The sequence below is a fragment of the Hakea prostrata genome, chromosome 6 (genome assembly GCF_041222555.1).
Source record: "Hakea prostrata isolate BN-2017 chromosome 6, UWA_Hpros_2, whole genome shotgun sequence".
Taxonomy (NCBI): domain Eukaryota; kingdom Viridiplantae; phylum Streptophyta; class Magnoliopsida; order Proteales; family Proteaceae; genus Hakea; species Hakea prostrata.
The window spans coordinates 3950930-3970448 of NC_142605.1; the positions used below are offsets into that span (position 1 = coordinate 3950930).

The window sequence follows — 19519 nt, forward strand, 5'->3', positions numbered from 1 at the left end:
ATGGGTTCCTCAAACAAACTTTTATTAGGAGATACTTGAACATTCTCCTCATCACAGTGATCACTAATCTCGCTGTTTTCATTAATATGTGACTCACATGTTAAATACCCTCTCCCACTTCTCAATGCAGACACAAAATTAATTGAATCTAAAGAAGAATGAGAGGATTCAACTTGGTTGACTTGATTTGGTGGTTTTTGTTGAATCTCAATCCTAGGATTTAACTCAGGTTGGCTAGGCATTTTACCTTTTTCTTGTTCAAATAAAGCACTTGCAAGAGTGGAAATTTGTTTTTCCATATTATGCATAGAAGTCATGAAGGTGTTGGAAAGTACTTCCATATTTTTCTCTAAGGAAGAGAGACGAGAAAACTCTGGATTGTTACCTCTGTTGAAACCAGGTGATGATTGATTTTGTGCAATGTGAGGCATATGAGGCACAATTGGTGGATTAATAGGCCTAGCTAAATTGGCATTTTGGAAATTTGGGGCTTGAGGGAACTGGACATTTGGATTATGAGAAAATATGGAATTTTGTTTTTGAGGGGCACCAAAGTCATTTTGTGTGGAATAATTGCTTAATCCATTTTGGTTTTGCCATTGAGACCATGAAAAGTTAGGATGATTCTTCCACCCAGGATTGTACGCGTTACTGTACGGGTTTGGAAACATCGCACTGACATTTTCATGTTGGCCTCCAGAATAACTAGGACATTCCTCAATTACATGTGTAGGAGACTGACACCATGCACACATAGCAATAGATTTGTCAATAAAATGTGCTTGACTTTGTGGTGGTGGTGGTGCAGCTTTAACTACCAAAGTCTCTAACTTTTTGAAAAAACTATCTATTTGTGCATCCTTATGAGCTTGGCTATCAACAAAATATCCCCTACTAGTCCTTTTAGATTCTTGGGTTGACTCCCATTCTCTAGTTCTATCTGCTAGATCTAAAAGAAATTTCCAAGCTTTGGAATCATCAGTGAATGATATAAATCCTGTGGGGCACATAGATTCCAAGAGTTGCTTTGTTTGATAATCGATACCCTCATAAATTATTTGGCATAAATGCCATAATTCTATAGCATGGTGAGGGCATTCTTGGAGAAGGCTTTGGAACCTCTCCATTACCTTAGCAAATGACTCATTCGGTTTCTGACGAAATTGAAGAATATCATTTCTTATTTTATTCGTCTTAGAGAAAGGAAAGAATTTCTTCAAGAATAGGACAGTAAATTGTTCCCATGTGGTAATGCTATCCCTAGGTAAGCTATAAAGCCACTTTTTGGCTTGATCCTTTAATGCAAATTAATTGAACCGTAGTCTTACGGCATCATCAGTGAGTTGTTGTACCTTCATAAGGACACAAACCTCCTCAAACTCCCTAAGGAACAAATATGCATCTTGATCAGATAATCCATGAAATTGGGGTAACATAGACAGATAATGAGATTTGAGCTCAAAATTATTACCCCTCACTTCAAGTAAACGTATACAGGAAGGTTGTGCAGATCGGGTAAGATACTCGAACAATTCTATTTGTAGAATCACGAGTCCAGACACACATGCACTAACCACCTAATGCAATTAATGGCTCTTATTAAAGAATGAGATTTAAAAAAAAAAAAAGTAAATAAAGAATAAAAGAAAAGAAAATAACAAAAACGAAAGGAAAGTAGTGAATTTCCCACCACAAAGATTGAAACAATGATTCCAAAGCTGTAAGGTTGCCGTATACCTGAGCGTTGTATATGTTTGACAGCAAGGGAATCCATATAGTCTTCGGAGCCACTTTTAATCGAATCCTGGGGATTCTGCAGTAGAGTGGGGACTACTATACATTTTTGTTTCTACTCAAGTTAAAGAGTAATATCTTTGAATTTTTTTTTTGAACACTTCGATTTACCTAAGAATGAAAAAAAACAAAATGGACTAATACCTCCCCGGCAACGGCGCCAAAAACTTGTTTGTGAAATTTAGAAGTAACTACAAGCGCACGGTATCGTGTATCTAACGGGTCGATCTCAAGGAAATATGCCACTTAGAATTTACCTTCTTAATAGGAATGCGAGAGTGGAATGATTCAATATTTGTTAACTAAACGATCCTAATCTATACGTCTAATGCAATCGAATTGAAATGAAAAATAAATTAAACACAATCAATGCATAAATAAAAGACAGGAAAAAAAATTGCGAACAATAAAAATAAAAGGAAAAGGGAAGTGATCCGAGTGTCAGCTCTGGATCCAGGGAAGGGGAGTATAATAATAATGACTTTGACCGTGGATCCTTTGCTGTAGCTTACAGTCCACCGATCGGGGGAATGGATATTAAAGAAAAAAAAAAAAAACCAGTGCAAAAAGTAAATAACAAAGCAATAAACAAAGCAATAAAGGAAAAGGAAGCCTTAACCAAAGAGAGGCACGACTGTAGGCATCTGTGATTAAGGATCCAAGGGATGGGAGAACAATAAGTAAATGCTGAAAGTAAATAATAGAAAGTAAATTGAAGAAAGTAAATAATAGAAAGTAAATTGCAGAAAATAAAACGGAAACCTTAACCAAAAGAGGCACGACTGTATGCATCTCTAATCAAGGATCCAGGGGATGGGAGAACAATAAATAAATGCTGAAAGTAAATCCTAAATTAAGAATATGGAGGGGTAGATAGAAGCGGGAATGGAGGGAGGAGAGAAGATTAATAAAGAAGGTTACTTACTTGCGAATTGAACAAACGATTCGAATCTCAACCAACCCTGACAATCAGATCTAGATCTAGAATGATCTAAATCTGCAATTGCTAGACCCAGAGAAAAACGAATCTAAAAACTTGAAACTTGAACTTGAAACTTGAACTTGAATTGCATTACATAAAAAAATTAAACCTAAACATTGAATCTAGAAATTTAAATCTCACAAAATGCAAGCAAAGAAAACTAAAGAGAGCCTATATAAACTGAAGAGAGAAGAAAGAATGCTTCTACTAAGCTCTAGAACACGTTCTCCTTTGATAGAGTATGCTCTCCTTTTATAGAATTTAAATGAGATATGAAGCACGACTGAATTTGAATAAAACTCAGGGTTTCTATCTGACTCAGCCAATTAGTGTTTTGACATACTAATCGCGCCAATTTAGAGAGATCAGATGCATAATTCCACCGTTGGATTTGAGGTTTAAGTAGTCATGAAGCTCTCCTCCAAAAATCAGCACGATCGGACATTGGATGACCGTTCGATGAAGGGTTTGATCGAAACTGGATAGAGGCATTCCAAAACGGTATTTTTCCTCTTTTTCTTTCTGAATATAATTATTTCTCCTCTTTTTCTTTCTTTAATTAAATCCAATATATGAAATAAGATATTGATGTATGCAAGGACTCTTTTCCATTTGGACTCTCTCAATAATATCTCTGTAGATTTGATTTAAAATCTCAGTCGTAGATCAAATTTGCCTTCTTTATCTCTTCAATATTTCAGAGTTGGCCCATAATCACACATCTCTAGCCCATCATTCTTCAGATCAGGCCAATTTTCGCATTTGAGAATTTGAATGGACTTCTTGACGTGTAAAATAGCATGATTCAAGCCCAAAACTCCAAATATTTGCTTAAATCTTGAAAAGTCCTAAATTCTGCAAAAACAACATAAAACCCAAGGTAACTCCACTCTAAGTGTATAAAATACATGCTTTATGCCCTAAGATTTCACACATAAATGTGCTCATCACTCACCATCTATGATTTTCTAAAGAAACAGTGGAGCATCAAAGTCCATCTCCCTGCCATAGACTAGGACCCCCCTCCTTGTACAAACATCTCATAGAGAGAGTTGTCTCTCGGATCTAAGGTGGGCTTGACATTCATTCTTTGCAGGGGCTCCTTGTCACACCCCACCTGTGGGTCTCGGTTACCCGCCCGACAACCCGTGGGAGTTATCCATCATAGGATCTATGGTCTTACCCATCAATAATAATAAATGCAAGTAAAGATAATCATGAGCAGGAATAAGTTCAATAATTAAATAAAAAAGATTAAAAGAGTCCAAATACTCCAATAAAATAATCAAGGAAAGAATAAACTATCAAAAGAATAATGAGTTCAGCGGAAGCGGTAAAAAAGAATTAAATAATCTTCTTTCTAGTTTCTTTCTCTAAATCTAAGAACTTGGACTCAAGTTTATCAAGGTGAGGGGTTCTCCAATTCTTCTCCAGACGATGGGCAAATTGTCTGGTAACTTGTCTCCTACGTCCATCAATGGTTGCTCTAAGCGCACTCCATGCATTCATAGGAGCTCCTGCACAAGCTATCTCCATTTCCCATTGCCGGTGCCACATCTTCTTCATACGAGAAGGCTCCTTCATGGGAAACCAATCCATCTTCCGGCGCATATCCTCCATTTGTACAGGCTAATATAACATAGAAAAATAAAGGAATGAGTTCTGACGAACTCAATAAGAACAATAATAATTCTCATCCATATGTCGAACCATCAGAAATGAATATATGATATGTATGAAGTGCAAAGTATAATTGCTACTAGATCTAACTATACCAGTCTCTAACAATTGACATGCTTTAAGATATACACCATCCCTCCTCTAGGTAGGTCTAGTCACTTTGATTCGGCAAGGACTGGCTACCTCTATAGGGATACTGGGAAAAGGGGTAAGTCCACACCTGGCTCTCAAACCATGGCTGGGGTTAAGTCAACATTCTCTCACCACGATTGTTGGCATGAGTATTGGCGCATGTCGGGATTTCTAATCCAATGCAAGTCATAATGGCAACATACTACATGAAGTCCAGATACATCCCCTATGACACCAACCGACGCGGTTTAGTATCCTTCGCAACCTAGGAATGAGAACCCTCACGGACTGGCTCTACCGCTATTGGACTCCATTCCATAACCCTACGGTCATCCACATATTGTTGGGGGGGGGGGAAGCTCTCATGACTTCTCATGACACCCAGTCAGCTCCTTGGACGTCCATGAGCCCAAGCCTAACATATGCAACCCTACCATTCTATGACCAACAGTGGATCACTGAGTCTTCGCACGGACTGGTTACCGCTGTAGGATGAAACAGAGTCACATCACCGTTGTAAAACCCAGCCCTAACCTTGACCCAGAAACCTTGTAAATTGTAGGTCCGATGACCCGGAGTAAAGTAAGAAGTCAGCTTTGGGCCATCCCAGTGGAGGACTTGGTGTCTGGCTTTGAATCCATGAAAGTTGATGATGAAGTTCTATTTATGGAAACTGAATCTTGATGAAGATCGGATTAGTTGATGGACTTGGAGTGCTCTCTATCTTGGTTTGAAGGCATTTCTACCTATTAGGTAAGTCACTTGATTTGTGTGCAAAACCCCTTTAGGATTGGATTTGATCTGGGCCTTCAATTCCCTGTTTTGGACTTGTTGTCGACATTGGTCGACCGATTGGTCGACTGGGCCAGTCGACCAATCCACTCGACCAATGAGTGCTGTCTTTGGCAATTAGGTTTTTCTTGCTCTTTTTAAGTCCAATCTCGAGTCTACTTCGTATTTGCTGCCTCCAAACTCTCTGGAACGAACCAAAGACCTCTGCAAGTCATCTCCCTTGCATCCTTGGTGTTTTCTTGACGGATCTTCGTCGAAACTCTTCCTTTTGCATCAAAAGGTATGTCTACTCTCTCTTCTTCTCCTCCATCTTTGTTTTTCTTTCCTTTTTGAGTTGAGACAGTAGAAGAGATGCTGCATTCTCTCGTTGCAAACATCTCTCGAACATGTTCTCATGATCATCCTAAGGATTTGAGGCTAGAACAATGATCTTAACCATGATCATTGCAAGCTTTTGAAGGAATCATGATCAAACCATGATCTAATCTTGTTAAACTTCTGATTTGAATTCTGATCTCTTTGGATCTTCTATATTGATCATGTTAGTAGTTAATTACTGTGTTTTTCTTTCCATGATCCATGATCTATCAATCTCTAATTGTTCTCTTCTACCATACTATGTGTTCTTCATGAAGCATGGTAGTTACATATATGGTAGGTTTTATTTCCGTATTTAGATTTATGCTTCTAAGCCTTTTCCTTGAAGATCTAAGTATGTTTTCATGATACCTTTACCTGAAGCAATGATCCATCTTCCTATTGTTCTTGTCTTTGATTTCTATTTCGAATTCATCAAGATCCATGGTTGATCTAATTATGGTAACTTTTTGTTTCCTAATTTGGATCTTGATGTCTTGATTTGATTGGTGTTTTGAGGTCCCCTCTATGTTAGAATACTACTGATGTAGTTTACCCCTTGATTAGTACCCTTTTGAACCACCAAATTCGGATTTCATATCTTAAAACTCTGTTTTTTTTAGGCTACTGTATCTGCATTGGTCGATCGATTGGTCGACTGGACCAGTCGACCAATCCACTCGACCAATGAGTACAGTAACTCCAGCATTGGTCTGTGTTGGATGTTTTGGTATCTTTTCTGTTAGGGATCTTTCCTAATATGTTGTATATACTTGTTTAGGACCTTCTTCTCAAGTTTGCCAAGATCTTACTTGATTTCTTAGGATTCCTTTGCGAGTTATAAAAGGTAAGGATGGTTATTTCCTTAATTACATAGATAGCATGAATCTAGTTTCTATATTTGAATATCATTGACATGTTTCCTAAATTAGATTCTTACAATGATATACTACTGTTACATAACCTTGATTACAGTAGCATTGCTTAAATTGATTCATGTATGATTTACTTACCAATTATATACAAGTTGATTGTAGTTATTGATTTCTTTCCATATATGAAGTTACCATATATGTGATGATATGAATTGATGCATGTGTATGCTTAAGTATGGTTTGGAAAGGAGAGGTGTCCTTTTGACACTTCTGTCCTTGGACTACTACGGGAATATTATGGGATGTTTCCGGAGATGCCCTCTGGACACCTTCCTAAACCGTTGGATGACATATCTAGGATTGTCTAGTAGTGTTTGGCTAGGATGTCCTGTTATGTCGACCCTAATCGGAGGGGTATTGAGACCGAACGACCCGTGGTAGCAATGGGGATTCATGGGCGCTCAAGACCGGTAACCAACCCGTGAGAGGACAGGAATCACATTGTGGGGGCCATTTATTGGTAGGGTTGCATATGGTTAGACTTGGGCTCACGGGCGCTTAAGACCGGTAACCAACCCGTGAGAGGACGTGAGAGCTTCCCGTTTACCATATGTGGATAACCAATAGGGTTGATGAGTCCGTAGTCAGGGACTATGAGGACTCTAGTGTGAAGGATACCGGAAAGGATCGTCAGGGACGAGGAATGGACGTATCTGGATCTGACTTGATGTAACTAAGTAGAAGACTTGCATTTGGCTAGGTTTTACCCTGACATGCGCCAGTACTTATACCAAATGGTTGTGAGAGAGTGTGTTGACTTAACCCCTGCCATGGTTTGTCCTGAGGGATGAAGGACCCATTACCAATCGGCTGCTCAAGACCGGTGAAATGATCCGTGAGAGAATCCAAGATATCTTAAATGGTTGAGGATGTGAGCGGACCTTCCTAATGAAGTACGGTGCTATGACTTAAAGCATGTCTGCCAATAGAGGCCAGCATACATAGAGTTAGATTCATTCATTCATTGCTTGTCTCATATCATATTGCATTTATGTTTGTTCGGAATCCTGCCATTTATGTTATTATGGATTTTAATCGCCCTTACCGAGTTTCTTTGAAACTCATTTCTTTATTGTACAATGTTTGTTAGACTATCCTGCAGTCTTGAGTACTATGACGGTCCCTATGAAGAAGCGCAAGGCGAAGAGGCATATCTCCGGGAAGGTGATTGCGGTTACCACAATTACACTGAAGATCCCGCGAGTGGTTATGCTCCGTACGATGCTTAGTCCGACCATTGAGTGGAAGCGTCCTTGTGCCATTTATGAGATTTACACTTATAAGGATGTTGTCTATAAAGTGGAGAACAATTTAGTTACCCAATGTACTTGCTACTGAGATTAGATTTTGTCTAGTTTATTCTTTTAGAGCTACTTTTCCGCTGGTTGTAGAGTGGGATTTTTGCCTCACTTTACTTATCTGTTTGACACTCTGATTATATTTATCATTCTGATTCATTATGATTCATTCTTTCTTTATTGGATCTATGGTTTATCTTCCGCACTTTTATTATGATTGTTCATGATTATGTTATTGTTTAAGTGGGAGGTTGATCACTCGATACCTGATCTTCGGGCTGTGGATCACACTCTTGGGTATGCCAGATAGGGTACCGGCTGGGAGGACGTGACAACCGTCTTCACTGGTCATCCGGCTTCAATTCCCCTACCGAAAGGGTAGTAGTATGTGAGGTACCTAGCCATGCAACTCTAGACTCTACCTAGGTATGTCATCCAGTAGTTATGATAGTGCTGGAGACATCAGCGAGCATGTGTCCCATACCACAGCCCTTTGATATCTCAAACCAAGATATCCCAATGGAATACCCTCTCCATCAGAACCACAAACCATCATCATCCTCTTACCATATTCATAATTGATAAAGCATATGTAAAGACAATACAAACACGTATAATAAGATCAACATGCTATTCATGGTTACAACAGTATATAAAATGAAAGAACAATATTGAAAGACACTGGACTAGCATGTTCAAGTCATTTCATAAAGATGAGGTTGTATGTCCTTACCTGTAAATAAGTAGAAATCCTCTAGATTGCAAACCAGAAACAATTATAAGTCTTTTATTGGAAACAGAGGACACCTATAAACAGGGTTACAATAATATGTAAGTCAAATGAATCAAATCGGACAAAATCCAGAAGTTACTTGCTCTTTGGAAACCAGGCGGTCGCTTGGCTCAAGCGACTTCCTTGAGAAACCGCCCCAAAAATAGTGAGTTCAAATACGAAACCCAGGATTTTGATCATCTATTTTCAATCCGATTTTGGGATGATCTCAATCCAAATTTCGAACCTAACACACCCATAACCAAGGGGTAACACAAAACCTAACAAATTAACACCAATTGGTTACCAAAATCCTCCCCTTGATTAGATCAATCCTTTTTATGAAAGTAGGGTTTTGTTTTCGGACCTGATCTCATCAAGAGCATTAAAAAGGTAGGTTCTATAATGAGAGGATCATGAACAACCAAAGAGGAAAACAAATCTACTTAATCATAGCCGAGGGTAGAGAATGAGTGAACAGGGAGTCACTTACCTCAACCAGATTAGCTAGAAAAGAAAGGAGAAGCTTCCAGATCACCAGCAGCACTTCGCTTCCAGCACATCTCTCTTGCCGCCTAACCACCAAAAACAACAATCGCAAATATAATATTTGTAAAAGAGGCGAGGGTTGCTATTTATAGAAGTTTGGGGGCAAAATAGGGGAAAACCCCGCAACCAGGACCAGGCGGTCGCTTGGTCCAATCAATCGCCACTAGCAACCGCCCCCTAGTATATTGCAATACAAGGGTGCTTTGCTTAGTGGGTTGAAGTCCAAGTACAACTTAACCCTAATCAACACATGGGGGAGGTCTTACCTTCATTCCGGACATCTCCAGACATCACTTGCCTTCCAGAGGTCCAATTACCAAGCGAGGGAGGCTCTTCAACATGAGAATCCAGATCCATGGGTTTAGGGTATGGATCATGGATTTCTATTCGGACACTCCACAAATTTACCCGGCTAGACCTTCGGGTTCTTGGACCTGCAATACGGATCCCGGGTTAGAAATACGAGGGTTGTTACATCCCTCCCCCCTTAAAAGAAATTTCGTCCCCGAAATTACAACGTACCTGTAAGTCCTAAAAGATGGGGGTACTTGGTCCACATCTCAACTTCCTTTTCCCAAGATGCTTCCTCAAATGAATGATTTTTCCATCTGATTCTTCACCAAAGGTATAGTCCGGTTCCTTAACTGCTTATCCTTCTGGTCCAATTTCAGCCGGTTCTTCATCATACGACAAATCCGCACTCAAACCTTCTGGTTCATGTTGGAGCAACTGCTCTGTGCTTGCTAAGCACTGCCTTAGCATAGATACATAGAAAACATCATGCACACCAGCAAGAGACGGAGGTAGAGCCAACCTGTAAGCTACTGGTCCAACCTTTTCAATAATGTCAAAGGGACCAATATACCTAGGGCTGAGCTTTCCTTTAATATTGAAACGCATGACTCCCTTCAACGGTGAAACCTTCAAGAACGCACGCTCACCAACTTGAAACTTTAGATCTTATCTTCTTTTATTTGCATAAGACTTCTGTCGAGATTGGGCAGTTTTGATCCTTTCTCTAATCATATCCACCATAGTACCAGTGGTTTCAATTAGATTAGGGCCAAGAACACGCCTTTCCCCAACTTCATCCCAATATAGAGGAGTTCTACAAGTCTTTCCATACAAAGCTTTAAACGGGGCCATTCCAATAGTAGAGTGATAACTTATTATAAGAAAATTCCACCAAAGCTAGGTGGTCATCCCAGTTACCACTCATATCGATGACACACGCCCGAAGCATCTCTTCCAAAATTTGTATGGTCCTTTCCGATTGTCCATCAGTCTGCAGATGATGAGCAATACTCAAATTCAGCTAAATACCCAGGGCTTTCTGCAGACTATTCCAAAAACTCGAGGTGAACCTCGGATCTCTATCCGACACAATGCTAATAGGAACACCATGCATTCTCACCACATTATCAACATAGAGTCAGGCCAACTTATCATAGTATAGCTGATCTTCATCGGAATGAAGTGAGCCGATTTGGTCAGTCGGTCCACTACCACCCACATTAAGTCGTTCCCTTTGCTAGTTCGGGGTAGACCTGAGACAAAATCCATTGCAATGTCCTCCCACTTTCAACTAGGCACGGGTAGAGGCTGCAAAAGGCCAAACGAAGGTTGTTGAACAGCTTTCACACGTTGACAAGTCCCACACATAGCAATGAAGTCTTCCACATCATTCTTCATGCTGGACCACCAAAAATACCCTTTCATATCCTGGTACATCTTTACACTTTCAGGATGGATAGTAAAGATGGACTGATGAGCATCAGTCAAGATTTCATTTCTGAGGTCTTCCATAGCAGGAACACAAATTCTATCTCTAAAAACAAGAGCACCATCAAAGGCTAGGGAAAATCTTCCACTTCCTTAGTCTTCAAAGTAATCAAGTCAATCTTCTTCTTCAATTCCAGATCAATCGATTGCAGAGCAACAATTCGGTCCCTCAAACTCGGTCGGACTGACACAACAGCCAAAATAGCATCGGAATCTTTTAACACAACCTCAAGTCCAAACCTAATAATGGAGAACAATAAGGGCTTACTGAGAGATGCCAGATCAACACTTTCTCGATTTCTCTTTCTACTCAAAGCATCAGCAGCCACATTGAATATCACAATCATAGTCCTTCACCAGTTCTAGCCATCTTCGTTGTCTCATATTCAACTCCTTTTGAGTAAAGAAATACTTGAGACTCTTGTGGTTAGTGAAAATATATCTTTTCACCGTATAGATAGTGATGCCAGATCTTTAGAGCAAAATCCACAGCTACCAATTCCAAGTCATGAGTAGGATAATTATGCTCGTAGTTCTTCAACTGCCTAGAAGCATAAGCTACAACCTTCCCATGCTGCATTAGAACGCAACCCAAACCAACTTTAGAGGCATCGGTATACACTGTCAAACCTCCAGAGTCATCTGGTATCGTCAACACCGGAGCATTAGTCAACCTCTTCTTGAGTTCTTGAAAACTCTCTTCACAAGCTTCGTTCCACTCAAACTTGATTCTTTTTCTGGTAAGCTTTGTCATAGGGGATGATAGTCTAGAGAAATTCTCAATGAAGCACCTATAATATCCAGCCATACCAAGAAAACTTCGAATCTCGGTGACTGACTTAGGTTGGTCCCAATCGGCCACAGCTTGAACCTTCGCAGGGTCAACTTTAATACCATCAGCAGAAACAATATGACCTAAAAACATAACTTTGGGTAACCAAAAGTCACATTTGCTGAACTTGGCAAACAACTTCTTCTCTCTCAAACGCTGCAAGGCAAAACTCAAGTGCTCAACATGCTCTTCCTCGCTCTTTGAATAAATCAGAATGTCATCAATGAATACAATGATAAATTTGTCCATGACATCCTGAAATACTTGGTTCATCAGATCCATGAATGATGCCGATGCATTAGTAAGACCAAAAGGCATGACTCGGAATTCTTAATGCCCATATCTAGTCCTAAATGTAGTCCCGCAGAGATCATTGGACTTTACTCTCAATTAATGATACCTAGATCTCAGATTGATCTTCGAGAAAACAACAACACCTTTCAACTGATCAAACAAGTCGTCGATCCCAGGAAGAGGATATTTATTCTTAATCGTCAACTTGTTCAATTCACGATAGTCTATGCACATCCGCATACTACTGTCCTTCTTCTTAACGAACAACATCGGGGCTCCCCAAGGCGAAACACTGGGTTGGATAAACCCTTTGCTTGTCAAATCATTCAACTGGGTTTGAAGTTCTTTCAACTCAGTCGGAGCCATCCAATATGGAGCTTTGAAACAGGGGCTGCTCCAGGAATTAGATCGATCGAAAACTCTAACTCCCTCTCTAGGGGCAAACCAGACAAATCATCAGGGAAAACATCAGGAAAGTCCCTGACAACATCGATTCAGACAACTGTTTCACACCTTCCAAAACATCCATCGAAGAGGAGAGAAGTCCAACATCTTTGGTCCATTGCCTGACTTTCACAGTCGCAGCCACAATCTTCTTGCTCAACTTCCCTTGATTTCCTTGATACTCAAATGGATTATCATCCTTAAGATGAAACAGTACTTTCCTTTCAAAAAAAGGATAATTGCGCCATACTTAGACAACCAATCCATTCCAAGTATCACATCAAAATCAGACATATCCAACTTGATCAACCAAGCTTTTCCAAAATTCTACCAGCAATAACTACTAGACAAGACTCAACCACTTCATCTAATCTAACAACAGATCTGGTAGGAGTACTAATAACAAGTCCTCTTTCCAACTTCGCAAGTGTAACAGGAATATGACTCACAAATGAAGATGCAATGAATTAATGAGATGCACCAGTATCAAATAATACAAAAGCAGAGGTAGATGATATTGGAATAATACCTGTCACCACATCTGATCTGTCTTAGATTCAATACCAGTAACACAGAACACCTTCCCAGAAGGAACATTCGAGGCAGACTTCAAAGCTGACATCTGAGGATTCGGCTTCTGAGTGCAGTTAAGGAAGTAATGACCCGCCTTCCCACAATTAAAGCAAGTCAAATCCCTACCACCAACAAGAGCTGCTGAAGAAGGAAAAGTAGGTCTCTAGTTATTCACCACTAGACGAGGGTTAGCATAAATTGGTCTAGTACCTTGACTACCCACAACAGGACGCACCGGTCCACTGCTAGAACCATAGCTCGAGCTAGAGCTAAAACTGGGACTAGCACCTCTAGGCTGAAATGAAGGTGCAGAATAAGGAGTAGGCCTAGAGAATCTCCAGTTACGGTCCACCAAATGGTTACGGTTCGCTACAGAACGCTAGAGCTGATAATTCTCTCTCTCTCTCATTATCCTCCACTTTCTTCGCATTCTGAACCATCTCAGCATAATCCACAATTGGATGCATCGCAAGATAAGTGTGAAACCTAGCCCTATCCTAAACCTGACCTTGACCCGGAACCTTTGTTGTTTGTAGGTCCGAAGACCCGGAGTGATGGAGGAAGAGACTTGTGGGCCCTCGTAGTTGAAGACTTGGTGTATGATTCAGAGCCCATGGACATTGACAGTGATGCCCCTTACTTGGAAGCATTGTCAGTGTTCCGTGAGAAACTGCACCTAGAAGAGGGGAAGCTTAGTTGAAGTACTTGGTGCACTTCTGGTCTTCTTTCGAAGGTATTTCTCTAATCTAGACTTGTTAATTGACTTGTAGGAGAAAACCCAACTCAATTCGGATAAATCTAGCCCTTCATTTCCCTGGATCAAGCATGTTGTCCATGCTTGGTCGACCAAGCCAGTCGACCAAAGGATGCCCAAATCCGAGAAAAAGATGCTTTTTGGATATTCTCTTCTCTACTTAAGGGAGCCTCATGTCTTGAACCCTATTTTACATTTTAAGCTTGCTGAGAACGAGGGGAGAGCTTCCCAAAGCACTTACTTGGTAGTGGTGAAGGTTATTCCATTCAAATCATTGCCAATACTCTTGTCTCCATTAGCACCTACAAGGTATAATTCCTCATTCTCACTCTCTATTCTACTCTTTCCTCTTCTCCTTCTTGCTGTTGTAACCTTGAAGTTGATGTTGCAACCTTGCAACCATCACTGCAAGTGTTCACTCTTGATTAATCAATGATCTCATTCCATTTCTAACTATGCTATGCTCTCATTTTGATTCTTGCATATGCATTTCTATGATTCTCTTCTTAGCATCTTGCATTCTTGTCCTAAACTGAAGTATGTAGTATGCTAAGTCTATTTTCTATGCTAGCATATGATCCTAATCTATTGCACATCAATTCCTCTAGCTAATTCCTTCATTTCCTTTGCAATTTCATTTGATTTCAATTGATGCTATGTTATTTAGAACTTAGGGTTTCAATTTGGGGATTCTTAATTAGACCATTAGATTATGCTAATTACTTGCTAGATGGTGTTCTTATACTATTACAATCAATCCCTCCAAGTTTCGGATCGATCCGAGCCCCGGAAGATAGGTTTCGGGCCAAAAATCACTATTCAGCCCCGACACTGTTCATTTGGTCGACTGGGTCAGTCGACCAAGTCACTCAACCAATTTGTTGCTGAATTGTGTACTTCACTGATTTGATCCATTCAACCTCCGATTTTCCCGATTTCTTTTCTAATCTTTCATTTATGTTTGTCTAGGGTCTTAATACCATATTTGGATCATTCTCTTATGACCTTTGGATTATCATCATCGTGACTTAAGGTAAGGACGGTTATATCCATATAACATAGACTATTTGATTATTACACTAATGTTGGCAACTTAGTAGGCTTAGGTTATTGGTTGTATTTAGACATCATATCATGTTTATATACTCTTGCTTATCATGATTATTAATTCTTGTCAATTTCATAAATGATTGATCATGTGATGTTATGACTTATTTTTCAATATGATGAAGTATCATGGATATATGATATGATGAGACTGAGAATGTGATTGGATAGGTATGATTTGGGATCGGGGAATGTCCTTTTGACATTTCTGTCCTTGGACATCGGAGGGAATAGTATGGGATGTTCTTCGAAGATGCCCATTGACACTTTCCCGGACTATTGGATGACATACATAGGACTTGTCTAGATATGTTGGCTAGGACATCCCTGTTGTATCAAACCCTAATCGGAAGGGCATTGAGACCGAAAGACCCGTGGTAGTAGTGTGGTTTGATGGGCGCTCAAGACCGGTAACCAACCCATGAGAGGACATAAATCACACTATGGATACTCGTTAGATGCCATTTATTGGTAGGGTTGCAAATAGCTAGACTTGGGCTCACGGGCGCTTGAGACCGGTGAGTTATATCCGTGAGAGGACGTGAGAGCTTCTCGTCTACTATTTGTGGATGACCAAGAGGTTTGGTGAGTGCAGTGAGTTATATCCGTTGACTCTAGTGTGAAGGATACCAGAAAGGATCCCGGGATGGGAGGAATGGACGTATCTGGATCTGACATGATATGACTGAGTAGATGACTTGCATTGGGCTAGGCTTTACCTTCACATGCGCCAATACTTAGACCAATGGTGATGTGAGAGAGCGGTGACCGAAACCCCAGCCATGGATTGTCCGAGATGGATGCAGGACCCAATTCCCACCGGTACTAAGTGATTGAGACTTACCCAAAGAAGTATGGTGCTATGACTTAAAGCATGTCTACTATAGAGACTAGCATGTATAGAGTTAGAATCATATTTACATCATGTGTTTCATATCATCTTGCATCATGTTATAACTTGTATCATATGGTTTATGTATTATGGAATAAATGCCTTGCTGAGTTCTCTCAAACTCATTCCTTTTTGTGCAATTGTTTTGTTAGATTTCTCTGCAGGTGTTGAAGAAGCTGATGGTTCCTTCATTGAGACGGACCTGGATTCCTCATACTTTTCTGAAGGTCCTAGATACTATGAAGGTCACGGTGAAGATACCGAGGGTGGTTACCCTCCCTACCAAGATTAGCCCGACCTTAGTGTGGGAAAGGCCATGTTTAGTTTCCTATGTTTATACCTATGAGGATATCTTGTATAAGACCGAGGAGACCATAGCTTAGACTCTGATACGGTTATACTCTTTAAACTTTTAGATCTGTAACTTTAAATTTCACTGATTTACATTCCGCTGCTACTGAGGGAGTGATTTCCGCTCACTCTCTCTCTTTTTGGATTATATGTACACATTGGCATCTTTTATTCCGCGCTCTGATTATCTTACTTTTATCTTACTCAGGATTCCTTTTATTATATGCTTTTACCTTGATTATTATTGTTCATGATTGTGTTATTGCATATGTGGGAGGCATGGTTGCTCAATACTAGATCCTTGGGACTGTGGATCACATACCCGGTATGCCTGGTAGGGTACTGGCTGGGTGGATGTGACAATAAGTCTTCAGAGATGGCCTCAAACTTGTGAAGAATTTCTTTTCCTTTTCAGGATCACCCTTAGATGCTGCAGGGGCAAAGAAGAACAACTCTTCAAACTTCTTTTGGTACTCCAGAACAGTACTAGGTTCCTGTGTGAGTGCCATGAACTCAGCTTCCTTAGCATCTCTCACAGACTCAGGAAAGTAATTCTTGCAAAAGGCTTCCTTGAAAATTTCCCAAGTAAGAACCGGGTGCGAAGCTTCCAAAATAGGTCTGGTTGCATTCCACCATGCATCAGCTTCATGCTGCAGTCTTTGATCTGGCACACAAAATCTTTGAGCTTCATTGCAACGAAGGTTGCGAAAAGCTTTTTCCATCTCTTGTATCCACTTGTTAGGAAACAATGTATCCGACGAGATACCAGGTGAAAGCGGGATCTGGAGCTTCAAGAAATGCTCCATCAATCTCGCATGCAGACCAGGGGCAAAACCGTCCACATAGGCACCTGCTGCGGAAGTACCAGCTCCAAGAGGATTAAGAGCTACTTGGGTATTCTGCTGTGTAGTCGCGAAACTTGCATCGTAACTGGTTCTGTTGTTGATGCAACATGTTTCCTGGAATGTTCATCACGTCCTGTATAGAGACTACTTGAGGTGGATTTGGAGGAGTAGGGTTTTGCACCAGGAGGAGGAATTTCAATTCTCAGGGCTTCAATATCCATGTTTCCAATAGGAATCTCAGCATGAGTCTAATCATCACCACCAGTTTCACCTTCTTATCCATTAATTATAGTGCGATTCCTTAACTGAACCATTCTGTGAAAAGAATTCCAGAAATTAGCAACACTGTAAGATCAAGTACAAAAAAGATTCTTTAAATCAAACATGCACCACATCAAAGATAACACCCATAAATAGAGGCAAAATTAAGCACAAAGTCCAAAAAGAATCAAAACAGGGCCAAAAACAAAAAAATCTGTGTAAACAGAAATTGGGCCGTCGCTTGGGCCAAGCAACCGCCCCATGTGTTGTGACAGAAACGATGCTATATACGGTTTTGGGTCCCATTTGGGCTCTGGGGATTTCGTTCTTAGGGTAAGAACTCATTTGGAGACTCTGTTGGCTTCGGATCTACTTCCCACACGATCTGTACACGCTACTCAGGTAATCTTCTCACGAAACCCTTCTTTTCTATGGTTCGCATGAGAGAAACTACAGTGTGCTTCCATTTCTAGGTTTTCTTTGGTTCAAAACATTCTTTTTATTTCCCAAAACATGTCTAGGCATAGATCTACCGTTCACTATGCATTTTTACACTTGTAGGTATTTCCTAGACATGCCCTAACTCTCATTTTTCTTTATTTTTCACCAAAACAGATTTTTCACACTAGATGGCTGCTTGCGGAGGTAGGAGAGTACCCATTTGCGGCCGAGGTTGTGGTCAGGGTCTAGGTGAAGCACAGGACCCAGTACACCCAGATTACTTTAGGACTCCAAAGGCACAAGAGTTGTACTTTGGCCACTTCAATCATTGCCAGATCGAGTTAGGATGACCGGTGGTGGCTTTGGAGCTAGAGCAGTTCCAGATTGAGGATAGGTTCGCAGCGGTAGGTTGGAGAGGTACCCTGTTTCTGAACGAATCCGCCTATCTGAAACTTATCAAGCTATTCTACAGCAACCTGACCTTCCGTGATGAGCCAGTGGGAGATCATGATACTAGGCTTGTCATAGAGAGTCGGGTGAAGACCACGGACATATGCTTCACCACTGAGGAGCTAGCTCACATCCTCAACGTTCCATACATCCACGGGATAGGAGATGGTTTGAGCTAGGGGCGGAGTTTCATGATGTCATCCACTGGGAGGAGAGGGCTATCATCTACTTAAGCATTTGCATAGGGGAGTGCATTGATGTAGAGTCAGTGACTGAGCTGCTTCCCTTATGCCGAGTCATCTCACGGATCATTGCACGAAACTTATTGCCTAAGGCAGGACATCAGAGTGAGATTTCCCTCATGCAGGCCCTGATGACTTTCTCTGTGTACACCCGCTATCAAATAGACTTGGCATACATCATTCAGAATGCCATGATTTATTGAGTGACACATCCAGGTGGAGCAAACCTTGGATACGGGAGGCTTCTGACTCAGATCTTTGAGCACTTCGGGGTTGACTTCAAGGGAGAGGAGGCTATTCCGGTCGGTCACGGCGGTACGATCGGATACGGATTGGTCGCTTAGATGCACTTATTGGGTGGACCAAATTCACTAGAGATGCCAGCCAAGCAGGAGGACATGGATGTAGAAGCTAATGATGCTGTTCATGTAGACTCACCACCACCATCTTAGTTCGAGATAGGGGGCACATCTAGGACTCAAGATACTTCAAAGGTCACACCCCCTTGGGCTAGGAGTCTGTTCACTCAGATGGATCAGTTCAAGTAGGGGTAGGCTGAGATGAGGGGCCAGATAGCAGAGTGCCTTGACATACTTTGCCAGATGAGGCTAGCACCACCACAACAGTAGTTAGACTTAGGCTTTTCTCCTTTTTGATTCATTAGTGATTGACTTTAGGGTTTAGATATCTTTATTGTAGTTTTTATTCAGCACATGTTCATTCCCTATCTTTTTGTAAAGCGTAGACCAAACTCCAAATTATGTAAAGCTTTTCTTATTAATGAAGTACAGTATGCTTGTTGCATTTTCATTATTGTTTCTTATGCACTTACTTGATATTCATAATGTGAGAATATGTTTCACTTGACTTATAGTAAGTTATGTAAAAGAAAGAAGGAAATTTATTTACTTTGTTGGTTCGTTTCTAACGAATTTTTTTCCCTATTATTCACTCTAGTTC

At 40.6% G+C, this 19519-nt stretch overlaps 1 non-coding gene across 1 annotated transcript; it reads left to right on the forward strand.

The window, feature by feature from the left end:
* Positions 1–1080: 1080 nt before the first annotated feature.
* On the forward strand, positions 1081–1187 carry LOC149012133 (small nucleolar RNA R71). The gene has a single exon (XR_016174201.1). It is a non-coding gene; the product is annotated as a small nucleolar RNA R71 (small nucleolar RNA).
* Positions 1188–19519: the final 18332 nt, after the last annotated feature.